Source organism: Sinohyriopsis cumingii, chromosome 11, assembly GCF_028554795.1.
Source record: "Sinohyriopsis cumingii isolate HCF-2022 chromosome 11, ASM2855479v2, whole genome shotgun sequence".
Lineage (NCBI taxonomy): Eukaryota > Metazoa > Mollusca > Bivalvia > Unionida > Unionidae > Sinohyriopsis > Sinohyriopsis cumingii.
The window spans coordinates 77,568,575-77,585,745 of NC_142971.1; the positions used below are offsets into that span (position 1 = coordinate 77,568,575).

General features: G+C 31.7%; 1 long non-coding RNA gene across 1 annotated transcript in view; it reads left to right on the forward strand.

The window, feature by feature from the left end:
* Positions 1-435: 435 nt before the first annotated feature.
* The window catches only part of LOC149788794 (uncharacterized), a 46,188-nt gene continuing 29,452 nt past the window's right edge, over positions 436-17,171 (forward strand). Inside the window, exons 1-2 of the long non-coding RNA XR_016424430.1 lie at positions 436-504; positions 12,773-12,799. This is a non-coding gene — a long non-coding RNA (uncharacterized LOC149788794). The remainder of the gene's footprint in view (positions 505-12,772; positions 12,800-17,171) is intronic.

Below are 17,171 nucleotides of genomic sequence, written 5' to 3' on the forward strand. Positions count from 1 at the left end.
TTATAATAACTTACAATTTTGTGGAGTACATTGTAAACAGTACTAACTCTAAATCTAGAAGGCCAAACGTATTAAATATTTCGAATTTATTGCGATAAACTTGAATGTCATGATGTACCAGTAGTGTAACCATATCCGATATCTGATGCACCTTTTTGGTATGGTTAATGATTGAGTGTTTATATAGGGTATGTAATAGAGGCAAATTACTTCAAGAATTATCTTAAGAAATCATTTTTTGTCTCCGTTTCCAAGTTTTCACATCCAATACCTTAAGGGAACTTGTACCTAGCAGAACCTGTTATGCCAGTCTTTTTCCAAATAAAGGTATTTACCAGCTTAGATGTATGTTATTTAGAGCGATGTCATATTGGCTGGGAGATTTGCTTCAAATCACGTGAATACTTCCTTTAATAACGGTTGTCGTGTATCGGCGCACGCTACTAGTAAACATAGACGACTTGCAATCCACATATAGGAATTCTGGGAGTTGATTACCTTAAAGTAAGTTGTAGTCATTTTCTCGTAGAGAATAATTACTTTGCATCTATCACTTTCCTACGATTCTTTCTTTCTTCGAAGAAAAGAGTTTCGCATGGTTTTGCCATTCTCAGACAAGGCGCTATTGTTGTGTACCTGCATGGGTCGCTAGCGTCCCTTTCTCACTGATATAGTTGTATTAAATTATATTCAGGTCTCGTATGCGATATACAAAACATTTATCTTAATGGTGTATAATTTCCATTACAATCATTCATATAAGTTTAAGTTTTCTCTACTTATCACGTCTTCCATGTAGGAGTAATATACGCGACGTTCTACTAAATTTGCATGTATAGACCGAGACGTGGATTTTCTTGTAAGTAACATGGCATTGACATTTCATACAGGGAACATTTATTATTATTAAGGCTTACGCATTTACTTCTTAAGTATTACTGTGGACGCCAAATACCTTACCTGCACTGACTAAGCCCTTTTGGGGTAAATTAATATAGTGTGACACTCAGAGGACATTCTTTCAGATCATGAAGCGGGGAACGGAACGGGTTAAAACTGCATGTGTTTTCATCTTACTTTTGTATCGAAGAGCACTCAATCTGTTCGAGTAACTTGCTCCGAATACTGTTGAAATCATAAATGACAGACGTACACAACGTGGATTAAATTTCAATTTGCTGAATCATTGGAGTACTATAAGGGGTCTGCAATGAAGTGCGCCTTATCGAATAAATAAATCATGTCACTAGTATTAGCTTTAAAATTTGTAAAAGAAAAAACGCGAAACCAAACATGTATGTATATGTAAAGAAGCCTTTTAACTCATTAAAATTCATAGTGAAAATTCAAGAACACTTGCAGTATCATAATTTAAGTTCCAAATAATACTAACTGTGCTACAAGTTCTTAAATAAAGAATTTTAATAGTGAATGTCCATATACACATTGCTGATATCCACACAGCTTCTTAAAACAAGAAGCGATCGAACATCACTTTTCAAACTAGAACCAGAAGGCTGTTTAACGAATGAGGCTTTACACCCGAAAGCCTATATCGCCTGACACTGTAAGTGAGACAAGGATAAACACCTCAACTAATATATCGCACTTTTTATGTACGAAACAGATGGGTGGAGCAAATAGCTTATTTTCTGCCCCAAAAATATGAAGTTCACAACATCATGACAAATACGATAAGTTTCACCAAGACCATATTCTGCAATATAACTAGCAATATATTGACATCATTTTAAGTTCAATAACGGAAGTTGTTCTTTTGCCAGCTTGCGACATAGATATCAAGCAGGCCCTCTTATCTGTTGTTAAGCACATATCACGTACACAACCGAGTTTGGGCAAAAATACCTAAATCTGAAACAGCATAACAACAACCAAAAAATCAATCAAAACATAAACAATGTCATGCAAGATAAAAGTATAATCGTCGGTCAAAACTGGACTATGTTATACTGGCTGTCCATTACAATTATTAATGCACAAATATGTGGTCTAAATTATATCGATATTACAAAAGAAATGTGATTACCAATGTCAGATCTCTATTGAAAAACAGAGAGAAAACACTTGAGTCCGTTCCTTTTTGAATAGCTTCAGCTTGTACACTTGGACGATTGATCTTCTTAAATAAATGTATTTAACATGTATTTCAAGTCTCCAGATTACTTCTAGATCAAAAGAATCTCAGAAGAAATTTGATCACATTTGTATACCCGTGTTTGACAGGATGATTAGATCTTAATTTAGTATTTAAACAAACCTTTTTCCTATATAAACTAAAATGGAATTTATTTAGTTAGACCGTCTAGAAATAAAATGATGTTTTATCATCTAACGACAGTATATTTTCTCTATCGATGTAGTCAGAAATAAACTGAAACTACCCTTTTTGAGTCGGCATGACGTCACATAAGTATACCTGTATACTAAAGTGGTGACTTGATGTGTTATGTAAGACTGAAACTTTCAGATTGTCATGAAGTTTTATAGCGTCTGAATTATGTTGCTATTAATAAGGGAACATATATATTGTAAATACCGGCTTTCACATATTTTAATATGCACATGATCTGTGCAGCTTAGAACACTGATGCAATCAAACTCTTTAATTACTTGACCGATGCATTATACATAGTACCTCTTTCTAATGCTGACATGGATAACACAATGTGATATGATTACCCTATTCACACTATTACTTGTGCATTCTTTTTAACAATCAAGGTAAATATTAACTGCAGCACATTTAGGTACTATTAGGAGTAAACGATGCAGATATTGTCCCGCCGAAGGTATGTACCAATCATGTGATCTGACTGGTTAGAGCGTCAGCTTTGAATGCGGGATGTCGCTGGTTCGAAACCAGGATGAATCATACCGAAGACGTATTCAATGGTACTGGCAGCTGCTCCGCTTTGCGCTCAGCATTAGGAGTTTATAATTAGAACATTTCTGCATAATGATTTTCATATGTTTCATATGCTAGACATCACTATAAAATGCCGCACTGCAGATAACGTAGCAATATGATTGAAACTGCTAAAATTATTTAAAAATACAAATCCTACAGACACGAACACAACGAAAATATGTTTCGTACTGCTATACCATTTTACATGTGCGGCTTCTGTTGTCCGACTTCGCATGAAACAAACGGTTGGTGCAATGTGACTTTTAAATTCATATTCACTGAAGTAACGAAATTCTCGTTATTATGTATGCAGTATAAATAAATTAGAGATCAAAGCTGACCAGAGACCTATATAATTACGTTTCTTGCTTGCCATTTTCATCTGGAGTAACAGCGTATTGTATGCTTGAAACTGCTTGCAATTGTTTCATTATGCAATTGATATACATTTCGTAACTCTGATGGCATGTATTAGCATATCAATAGTGTGCTCGGAAAATCACAATGCATTTACACATCATTTAAAATAAGTTAAAACTAACTTTGTACACTTTGTCATAGAGACATGACAATTTTAATATGTATTATTCTGCTAGCGCGTTAAAGCAGTGCCCACAATTATGCATGATGGCATTGGCCTGCCTCATTCGACCGGATAATTCAAAACAACGGTATCGCGATTTTGTAAAAGACACTCCTTAAAACTTCGTGTTTAATGCCAAGTGTTGATTATCGTTCAGATTTTCGTATCCAGAATGAATGAATTAATTATTTGTTATATAATTTATGTAGCAACTGTGAGAGAACAGTTTAACCTTTATATAATGACTGGCAGAGGGATCTCGACAAGTTAGATGAAAATACTCGGTAGGACTCGGGTGGTGCACAATTAGCAGCCTACCTATATGAGAGAATACAAGCACATTGACAACTATTTTAATATTTACTGATGTATTTACACAAACTCTTGCAAACATATTTTGAGTTAAAACATTAACTCATAAAAGGTGCTGCGTTATGCGGTTAACTCAACAAGGGCGTGCACGACATATTTTGTAACGACAATCCAGATAGTCACAGCCATAACCCAAACTTGTTATGGCTACAGTGGTGACAGCTGATTCATAATACATATAGACGACATAAATGGACTATTATCCTGCTTAGACAATGTGATAAGGCTTGGCGAATTTGTAAGTGTAGACTGCACTAACATATCATAATGTATACAAACCTGAACACCCTATACCTTTACAGGTAGCTTATACAAATTATGTCTGCTGAAATTATCAACAAATCAAACATCCTGAGCTATCATTTCGTATGAGTTAATTTATATTTGAAGGTAAATATGCATTAAATGTGGGAAGTATACTTCGCTATAACACATTGATAGGTGTGTGATAATAAACACATTTAATTGGTCACTTTTTCATTAAGCAAGATCACAACGTAATTTTTTTAAAGTAGAGAAACAATACCCAATGATGTCAACGAAAATGACATATTGTACGATTAATGTAGTGAATTATAGAAATGAAGTCTTGGAATGTCGGTGGAGACTGGCATGTTAAGCTTTATTAGCGTGATTTAATTGTAGCTACAATCTTTATTTTAGACAACAGTTAATAGAATTAATGTGAAGCAATCATTTGACTACAATTCTACATACTTTCAGATCTAAGGATAAACTGCGCTCACGTCTGTGATAATCCTGTTTTATTTTAGGAAATGCGAAAATGAAGATATATTCATTGTAACATTTTCGGACCTCAAAGTTTATTATAAGCAGTGATATGGCCAGCTTCCTAGATGATTTTTATATTTGCTTATTCATTTATTTATTTTACTACGATCGCACACTAGACTACCGATACATACATTTCGTCTCTCTATGACAATTGTATACTAAATTGATAGTGCGTAGGTTTACCAATACCCGGGTAATCGAAGCATACATTTTATCAAACCACAGATAATCGTTGCTAATGGATATATTCATGACTACCACATTCGATATATTCACATGACTTGCTCATTGCTGATTTAGTGCTGCCGTAACCTGATTCCCCACCATATATGTACACGTTCCATTTCACATATGTATGCTATTTTCATACTAACATTTAGGCAATATAATTAATAACCATCGAAATGCAAGTATATACAGTATGAATTTCTCTATCGTTCGATCAGTCCATCCGATTAATGAATCACACACGCCTAACACATTTATCAACAGTGTTGAACGATAAGATACAGCATTGTTGTTTCTGCATATTATTAAGTAGAGTAAATTATTAGGTCCTCTCCCTCCCCTTGTTTCCAAACATAATTAACTGTTTAACCTAATGAATACATTCAAATTTACTTCATCCTAACTCAGATTCAATATAAAAACATACATGATTAGAAAATACTAAAGTGATCATATTCAGCCTATTAAACTACTTTAAATTGACAAAACCCGAAACGTCTAAAACAAAGTCATGCCTACAAATTAACAGCTTAAGCATATTATTTCGATATTTACGTCTCACACACGATCAAAGCATTTTAACCCTGTCCCATGTATATAGTCTTACCCTCCAACACCACACACGTACTCTACTTAATACACATCACATTGAAATGTAGACAATGCACCAATAGTAACCAAGGAAGAGGATAAAACGAAGCAAACACGATTTATTTTCTTACAGCAAATTAAATTTTCTCTATCTTTTTATATTTTCAGATGATGAGAACGACATACATCGTAAGTCCATTTCGTACCAGAATAGTATGAGTCAATAATGCAAAGTCATTCTTTGCTGTTGTAAGACTTGAAATGTAAAGCTAGACGTAAATGTATACGTGCTGATTTTGAAACAGTATTCAATACTATCTTTGATTTATATAGACAAATTATGCAAACAAGAATGCACACACACACATACATATATATATATATATATATATATATATATATATATATATATATATATATATATATATATATATATATATATATATATATATATATATATATATGTGTGTGTGTGTGTGTGTGTGTGTGTGTGTGTTTATTATTCCATACTAATATCCTGGACGGATTTGTACAACTCTATGGCATTATTTCCACCGCTAACTAGCCCGGCTAAGCAATCAAAATGCAATATAGTCAAGGCTTGATTACGGATCCCATTATTAAAGCATTAAGATGGGATTCTGGCAGGCTATTTCATATCAATGATTCATTACTTGTGACGAAATCAGATATTATAATACCAAGGAGGCAACATCCACATTTATTGCTACCGGGATGCTTTTGCTCCACTAATTAGCACATTTATCAATGTCTCTTCATGTTCTTTAAAAGGGAATGCTTTATTCAAATCCATATTCCAGCGCTTTCAATATATCATTTTACATTCTTAGATCATCATCAGCATGGTAAGTCCACGTTTATCCTTATTATATAGAACTGAATCATGTTTAGTGAGGGTATTTTGTTGCTTGGTCAATCAAATATTCAATCCGATACCTCAAGCTAAATGAAGTGGGGTATCATACTTTTGCAATCTATCGATATGGAATTTAAACCATTTTTCGCATAAATAGCGTAATAGATTCAAGGTAGGAGTAATTCGTTTTTCTTTGCAATTGACGCAACTAATAAGTATATGGGGTACCTCGTTGGTTGCGTCAGGTTCCCATGTACAAAATAAGACACCAGTGTGATATTTTAGTGCAATGCCTGTTTGCATTGATTGTTGAAATCAAAAGTTTGCAATTGCAAATTATAATTGATAAGTAATATCATACATAAATTAATTTATTTAAATGTGCAGCTACATACACACATATATATTTATATAGATAGATAGATAGATAGATTTATGGATGTTCGGTAAATAACATCATTTTATTAAATTAAGAGAATTAGGTAAAAACACAGTTCACGGTTTAAAAGCCATTGTTTCATCGCTGGCTGAACAATACACGGTCGTATGTCCTGAATTGAGGATGTAATGAATATTTTCATTGCTACACATTTTTGTGATGATGACTTTAGTCGCAACAAATACTATAAATACAAAAGAATGATCCTACATAATTTATCGTGCACATCTAAAGCATTAAAAATGTTCATCTGAAGGAACATGAGCAGCAACAAGAACAAACTTAACAAATGTAATAAGAACAATAACTAAAATATAATTAAACACGGTTATGACAAAGATAATGAAGTTCAATTCTCTTTTACGTAATGCATATGATCTTCTAGTTGTATCCCTTTTCCACATAACATTTTAGAACAAAAGCATTTTCCATTAAGTTACAGGAAAATTATATAAAATGAATATCTCAGAAGTTTTGAAAGACACAGTTTTCCCGTTCATATTTTTCAGGTCGTCCTCTTGGTAAGTTGTGGATCGTGTTTTGTTTCATATAATATGTCTAGAATGAAGCCTGGACTGACGAGTCAAAGAAGGAATCTTTAATGAAATGGTTGAAGAATAAGACAATTAATTATAGGAACAATGGTACCATGATGGTTCAGGAAGGTAGTGAAATTCAAAAACACTATGCAAACGTATGTACCTGGTTACAAGTAATATATGCCAATGTCTCAAAAAACGAAATGTAATATATATATATATATATATATATATATATATATATATATATATATATATATATATATATATATATATATATATATATATAGATATATATATATATATATATATATATATATATATATATATATATATATATATATATATATATATATATATATATATACATGCAGTGAAACATCATGCATACGTTGTCTCTCAGTTCACATGGCATTTCTTCTCATTATTGCTGAGGTAAATATATAGTAAAGCTATTATTACTTTTGCTAATAATACTAGTAACACTAATACTACTACTACAATTAATAATAATACTAATTCTAATAATTACTGTAATAATCATAAGAATGCGTGTACATGAAATGCCAACTTAAATATTGATAAATATATGTTATATCTTCAAACTTTGATTAAGATATATTTTATAACAACGGTGATGTTATTTCAACATTCAAGGTGTGGTCTTTTATTAGTCTGACAATGCTTATTTAGCTGTTCCGGTGGCCTGGTGGTTAGAGCGTTGGAGGTCGCTGGTTCAAAACCCGGTCACGACGTACCAAAATCTCATACAGATTAAACAGCTGCCTCGCTAGGCGTTCAGCATTTAGATTCTAGTGTGTTAGGACGGCTCAGCATTGTGTCAGTATTTTATGACTGGGTGGGACGTCGTAATCCGTGTCTGCGGCATGAATGCCCAGTGCTAGAGATTACTTTAAACTGCCACTTTATTAAATAATGAATTTATATTTCACGAGGGAAAATAAATGATGTATGAGTATGCAGTTAAAAGCCAATCCCTTTTGAAAACAGGCATAAGTTCCTAAATCATAATCATTCAGATATTATGTAATATGGTTATACAGGTTCCACCTTATTTTGAAAGATGTAATCAATGGAAATAATTCATGGTGCAAGATTCATTTTCTGACTACTTGATCGATACATTCATTAAGGACAATTCCTTAGTCGCTACATCTAAATATCTAAATATTTTGACGACGATCTTAATTTTGACTTTCATATTTTTCAGTCAGCCTACTTGGTAAGTTTGTAGTTTGTTATATTTAGTTCATACTACATAATCTGGACGTAAAAAATAAGGACATCGAAGGAGGAATATATATATATATATATATATATATATATATATATATATATATATATATATATATATATATATATATATATATATATATATATATATATATACATATACATATACATATATATATATATATATATATATATATATATATATATATATATATATATATATATATATATATATATATACATATACATATACATATATATATATATATATATATATATATATATATATATATATATATATATATATATATATATATTTATATAGTAAAACATTTGGAGTATGCGAATTTCGATATAGAAACCCTGTTTAAGGAATTCTTAGATTTTTCTGAATACTTGTCTGATTATTGGAATTCGGTGCAATAGAGATATTCCTTTGCCCAATATAATTAACTAGTTACTAGGAGCAAACGTCACGAACTAATGTGTTAGTGAGTTTCCACGATGTCATGGTTCACTAGAAGTAGATTTATGTCCAAACCAAATGACTGTACATGGAATAATAAAGTCCCTACAAATCTCTGATGGTGGGGTAACAGTATTTAAGGAAGGGAAACATGTAAATTATACTATGGAGCCAAGTAAGAAGAGACTCTGTACATACCGTGTACGTCACCATGGTGGAACATGTTTTGCTTTTGTACTGGCGAATAATTCCTAGATATCATAGCTTGACTAGACTAAGGTGGCGTAGCTAAAATAGTTTCCTGTGTTAAGGGACAGTTGCATAGTTTATACGACGAGAACTGTGGCGCTATGGAAACCTAACAAAGAGAGGACGTGCGGGTGTGCGGTTGGATGATATTTGACAGATTGTGAGATATGTGGTCTTGCATTTATTGGAGTAAAATTGTATGCATAAAATTGACACGTCGAGCTTTCCAAGTTACAACTGATAGATAGATAGATAGATAGATAGATAGATATAGATATATGTGTGTGTGTGTGTGTGTGTGTGTGTGTGTGTGTGTGTGTGTGTGTGTATAACGAATACAAATCATATGGCGAATAACAACCTCAGTTAACGTGCACTGGATTCCTGTAGAAACAGCCACGTCAATTTTGCAAACACGTTTTTGTGTTTTTCTTTTTTGTCTTCTCTATATTTGGTATCTGCCTTTGAAAAGTACTCAATAAGAGTCGTTTGTACTTAGGCTAGTTAGATACTATGTTTTGCACTGTTCGTTCTTGTGTATTGCATATATATATATATATATATATATATATATATATATATATATATATATACATATATATATATCTATATATATATATATATATATATATATATATATATATATATATATATATATATATATACTACCTAGATGACATTATTATGCCAGGAACGTTAAGATCAACACGAAAAGCTCGCTTCCGAAGTATAATTCTAACATACCATTCTAATACCAGTATATATAGATTGTTTATACATAACCAATCTTGTCAATATAAAGCATAACAAGGGAAATAATTATTAAAACAACCTAAATGATGTATGCAGAAACATAAACAAACCATTGACAGCTATTGCAAAACCATCACAAAATTTTCAATAAAAGAAATTATTCAGGGAAATTAACCCTTGGAAACAGACACAATACATATTTTATTGTAAAATCGTTAGCGTAGTCAATTGTCCATGTAATAGAACTCTTCTTAGGCCAATTGAGCTGGCAAATCCACGTGGAACATAAATTTGTAGTTGTCATTAGTTTCGTTTGTTTGATGTGAAATTGTTCATTTCGGAAGCAAACAACGTATTACGTACCTTCAGTGTTCATACATATGTAGTCGTGCATCCATTTCTTTACTGGAAATCGACTTCTCCAGGAACTGCAAATGAGGGGCAAGCTGGATCGCCTTTAACGCTGAAAAAGTCCGTTTCATATTAAACCCGCAGGCAATGAAAGTGTTAGGGACCCGCTGGTCATAGTCAAGTCTGAAATTATAAATCAATGAATGAACTATCTTTTGTCAATCGTTATCTCCTTTATGTTTTTCGTTTTTGAAACCGGTGGGAGAAGACACAAACCGGGATTTGTATTAAGACTATAGGCTGAAAGTAAAAGCACTCCGTCACTCTTAGCAGATGCTACCTACATAATATACATTATGCTCCATATTAACGGAATTCAACTCCAGTGTTACCTTAATCTGATATGAGACTAGGATTTGCTTTGACTATACGCAAAGCTGTGCTCTTATTGCATGTTTTCAATAATTAAGTGTATAGCGTAAAAGAACAAATTTTAATAATTAAAAAAGCAGAACATAAAAGAACTAAACAAAATGGTAATTCAAATAACAGGAATAATAATAATATTAAACATATAAGATGCATGAATACAGAACATATAAATGCTTGTGTACCATATGTCTTTGGAAATATGTCGACTAAATTCCAGCATATCAATGACACTAGCAAGACATTGGACTCGCTGATATCATGTATTTGAATCCTTTCCTTGCGAACTGGAATATTATCAAATTTCAATGAAATTTCGCATCATAGGCAATTATATTATGTTATAATAAAAAATAATGTTCATGCACATTCGATCACGTGATGTGCAACTTCCTTGACGCGGTTCTCTAGAATCCTTTTAAAAGGTTTATGAAAATATATATATATATATATATATATATATATATATATATATATATATATATATATATATATATATATATATATATATATATATATATATATTTATTTATTTATAAATAGAGAGAGAGAGAGGACCTTCTTTATAACTTGAGATATGAATGATTATTTATATTCTGTTTATGGATTATATACTTATATTAGTCTTGGAAATGTTTAGCACGTACGTTAAATAGGAAGAAAAAATGTTTCTTGATGTGCGGCCTATCAAAGTTATATGAAATGTTACATCATAGGCAACCATATAATATGAAAATAAATATTGTCCCGACGCATTCCTCAATGTGGTTTTCCAGAATCCTTTTAAAAGGTTTATTAAAGTTAAACTATGCATTATTTATTTTCTTGTATATCTGAATAACGCAATTAATAATCACAACGATATGAGAAAATAGAGTGCAAACGATTATTTAAGTTTTGTTTCCACTTACCAGGTGACACAGTTAACTAAAAAATTAAATGAACACGTTATAAAAGACTTGGTGTATGTGCTATTCGTTTTGACATCGTAATTTATGGATCTGTTCAACTTTAGTGATGATGTATTAGAATATGGAATTCATGGGGTATGAGGTTGTTTATGGAACAGAGAATTAAGCCTTTTTTAGATAACATCATGTACAGTATTCAAGAGACTTTAAACCACGGATTTGATTAGGTCTTCAAAACGAATCCTTTATAATACTTTAACACAGTGATTTCTCTGGGAATATATATATATATATATATATATATATATATATATATATATATATATATATATATATATATATATATATATATATATATATATATATATATATATATATATATATATATATATATAAATGCTTGTATTTGTCTTAGAAATGTTTAGTACACACGTGAAAGGAGAAAATAAACTATTTCATGACGTGTGGCTAATGAATGATTAGGGAAGAATATTAAAAATATTCGCTTATGTACCTTCATTTGACAATGACATTTATTATATTGACCTCAAACCCGATTCATGCAACTCTTTGATTAGCTCACTATGACAAGGGTTGCGTATAAAAAATATCATAGGATATAATTTATATCATAGGATATAATTTAACACGGTTTGTAAGTATACCGCATTCAATACCGATAACACCTGCAGTAATATTCTGAGAAGATTCATGATGCTATTAACTATAATACTAAAAGCTTCATACATTTGTATTTCCAAAATTATAAGATGAATTTTTCTTTTAAAAAATCATTTTATAATGTTGCTATTTTTCTTCATGACCTATCAGATAGCAATCACATATTTGTAATATACTGAGCATTTCAGAACTAACATATAATGTGTCCATTCTACGTGTTTATTATCTTCCAGAGAAAGGGAAACCACTAGAAATACTTTTTAAAGACAGTCGCAACAATAAGGGCTTTCAAAATATGTTGATTATTCTTTTCATATATTTTCAGGTCATGGTGGCGAGGGACACATATCTGGTAAGTTCTTATTTTGTAGCATATTTCATATATATATATATATATATATATATATATATATATATATATATATATATATATATATATATATATATATATATATATATATAAAATCAAAAAATAGCTTTTACAGTATAACAGAAATGGTATTTGGATTTGTGACATAAACAACATTTTTTATGATAAAATCACTACACATAAAAAAATGATAGTATAATCTTATGTTACGTTTTTAAGCTCGAATAAGCAGTAACACAAGAAAGAGTCAAAACAATAAGCTTTGAAAAATATAACATAACAATTTATTTTCTTGGACCGTATCTATAAAATGAAAAATTATGAACTTACAGATTTAAAAATCATAACCAAGAATAATCTACAAATAATATTTTAGAACTCTTAATGATAAATTGTTCTAATGATTCCAAGTTCGAGTCCCGACGAAGAGCTCCAATATTGAAGGCGATGACGTATGATGTAACCTGTACTGTGTTGAAATCTACATTTCCTTGTAGAAACACAATAATTAATCCTCCAGTCCTGGAAATCAAAATAATTTTTTTTTTATTAGAGAGATGTCGTTTTGCAAGAGTTAGTATGAGCATCAAATATTTCCAGAAAAAAAAAAAAACGAATTATTCTTTTAAAAGTTTTTTAAAAAAAAAAACACATCAAAATCTCAAAAATTCAATACTGGTCACAGCAGAAGAAAACAACTTGACATGAATTGATTAAAAGCCACAAAATTCTGATCTAGCTCTTTCTCTCTCTCTCTCTCTCTCTCTCTCTCTGTGTGTCTCTCTCAACATCACTATTAATACTAAGTAATACTTAATGTTAGAAATGCCTAATTGCGAAATAAGGGATGTAGTGATCATGTCTACATATAAAATGACGTAGCCCCTGTATGTCATTGATAAGAACAAATCAACTTACCCCGAGAATAAAAGTTGTTTACCTGTCCTTCAATCAAGGACAGGATAAAGGTCAAAAATAGAAAAAGTTTGCATATTATGAAGTATTATGTCAATAGGTATTTACGGAAAGTTAGATCAAACTGAATTTTTGGGAAAATTACAAAATTCTAGTAAAACAAATTATATTACATTGGCATGAAAAACAAAACTAAAAATATTACAAAACCCCAAAGCAATCAAATCCAATCAAACACAACTTAAAACAATAATTATATAAAATAGACGTAACACTTCCTCCATAAAGAAGATGAAATATTTATATGATATAGCTTTCTTTTTTCTTGACCACATACTAATTTTACATAACGGTAAAAAACACTTCATATAAATCACACACAGTATAGATGCAATAATACATTATACTACACGAGAGTGTCCGTCTGCTATTAAATGATATTACTCTTGATGAGCCTTAAGGTAATATTATATTCCTTTAACAACAAACTCTACCGTTGTAGTCTTTGCTTTTTAATTGTCATCTTGCCGATGAAAGTAAGGGTCATGTGGTCACTAAACACAATGATCGAAGAAGGAGCTGAACTAAGATAAACTTCAAAATCTTGTAATGTGAATATCAAAGTCAAACATGCCTTCTCGATTGTTGAATAATTTCATTCGTGCCTATTTATTTTCTTCGGATAATAGCACACTGGATGATCAATACGATTTTCATCTTCATGATTCAAAACTTGTCCAACCCCAACATCACTTGCATCAACAGATACTTTTAAAGGTGTGTTGTCATTTAAAGATGTAATTATCGGCACGCTTGTATGTACGGCTTTTAAGTTGTCAAAAGCCTCTTGAGATTTTTCAATCTAAAGGAACTTGTTTGTCTTATTCAATAAATTTGTCAGGGATTCAGTAATTACAGAAAAATTGGAACAAAATTTTCATTTGTATCAGGACATACTAAAAAGTTCCATTAGTCGCTTTTTATTAGCAGGCACGGGAAATCCAGAGATAGCCTTGTGTTTAGAATCTTTAGGTTTAACTTGTACATCCTACGAAATGTCCTACAAAAGAAACACTGGCACTGCAGAACTCACGTTTAGACAAAGTAATTGTCAAACATGCATCTGTGAGTCAGTCAAAGAATTTCGGAATTGTTGCTAAGTTTTCTTTCCAGGGTAGTTGTAAATGATGAGATCATCGATGTAAGCATCACATTTGTCTAGATCAGAGGTAATCATATTCAACAGACGTTGAGATGTACTTGGCAACCCTTTCATCCCAAACGGCATTATTTTATATTTTTATATTGGTAAAGTCCATCCGGATTTACGAATGCAGAATTTTCATTTGCTCTTTCCGTTAGTGGAATTTGCCAAAATCCTTTCAGATGGTCAAATTTTGTGACATACATGACAATCCCGAACTTTTCAACACAGACATCGATTATTGCCAATATAAATAAATCTGTTTTTGTCTCACTGTTCACCTTCCTATATTCAGTACACATACGGAAAGTTTTATCTTGTTTTGGAACAAGTATACATGGTGAACTCCATTCACTTGTACTGGGCTCTAAATAATCGTTCTTCAGCAAATATTGAATTTCTAATTTAAAGTATTCCTGTGTGAGAGGGTTCATCCTGTACGGGTATTGTTTCACTGGTCTAGAATTTACAATTGCACCGTCAAATAAACTTAGGTTGGTTCTTGTAGGAAAATCTGGAAATAAGTACTCATACTCAAATGTTAACTGTTTAAGTTCATTTCTGTCTAGCTATTGCAAATGTGAAATATTCAGGTCCAGGTCTTTCATAATTGCTGAATTTCGAATATTTGTCACTCCAATATCAATAGAATCCGATGATATTCCTTCACTTAAATCTTCACTATAAGGGACAGGTACAACTACATTAAGTGCATTTTTAAGCTGGATATCTCTTTCAACATACATTTTTAGTATGTTTATGTGACCGAGCGTTTTTGTTTAAACCCCCCCCCCCAGGAATATTAATTTAAATCATTGTTGTTCCTGTCAAATGTGTAGGGACCATAATACTTGGCCTGAAGACGATTCTGTCGTATGGGCAAAAGAGCCAGGACTATATCGCCAGGCTGAAAGCTCCTTTTCTTCGAGTTTTTATATTATCATCACTTCATTTTGCATTAAGTAGAATGCAGATTTGCTCTAGAATCTCACAAGCCTTTGACAACTTATATTTAAAATTGGAAACATAATCGATAAGATTAATTTCAGCATTATCATTAGAATGAAGTTTCTCTTTCAATAACTTCAATGATCCACGCACAGTGTGTCCAAAAACCAGTTCAAAGGGACTGAAACCTAAATATTCCTTAACTGATTCCCTAATAGCAAACAATAGTACATGAATGCCTTCATCCCAATCTTTACCTTTATCAAAACAACATGATCGAATCATATTTTTCAAAGTCTGATGAAATATTTCTAATCCACCTTGACTCACAGGGTAAAAGGCAGAATATTTTGAATGTTTAGATGCCTAATTCGTACATAACTTGCTGGTAAATTCCAGACATGAAATTTGAGACTTGATCAGACTGGACAGACCTGGGATTGCCAAATTCAGTAAAAACTGTATCAAAGTCTTTATTATTCTTATTATAGATTGTATATTCTTCCAGAGAATTTCTTCTGAAAACCTTAATGATTCACACATAATGGTTAACAAGTATTGGTTACCTGACTAAGTCTTAGGTAAGGAACCAACGCAGTCTACCAGAATTATACTAAATGGTTCGTCAAATGCATGAAGAGTTTGTAGATGAGCTTTAGGTATTTTATTATTGCATTTTCCTGCCACTTGACATGTATGACAAGATGTACAGTATTTACTTACATCACGTTTGATTTGTGGTCACTAGAAATGAGTCATGATCTTGTGGTAATTATTTATATCCCTAAATGACCAGCCAAAGGAGTTTCATGGGCCAGACTAAGTATGTCCTGTCTGTAAGGTTTTGGAAATACAATTTGATAGTTCAATCACATTTCTTCATCAGCAGGTACCTCGGGTGGTATCCATTTTGTCATTACAAGTCCAATTTAATGAAATAACAGACAGAAACTTCAATAGCTTCAGTTTCGCTAATGGCTATTTGAAACACACCGGAGATCTCGTGATACTTCTCCTGTGCGACGACAAGTGATTGTCGTTTATCACCCTGATTAGTATAAAGAATGAGTAGTTAAAATATGATCACTGTCATCAATGCCTTAATATTGATCCAAACAAGCACTGATATTGACCTCATCAAGAGCTTGACCTATATACATCTGTCATCTAAAGGAATACTTCCCTTATCTACATTATTCTCAACAGCTTTATTTGCCATAGCTCTAGTAACTGCACAAGCTTTGGAATAAATCAGGGAATTCTTTTTCAACTGCATTGACTTCCTGA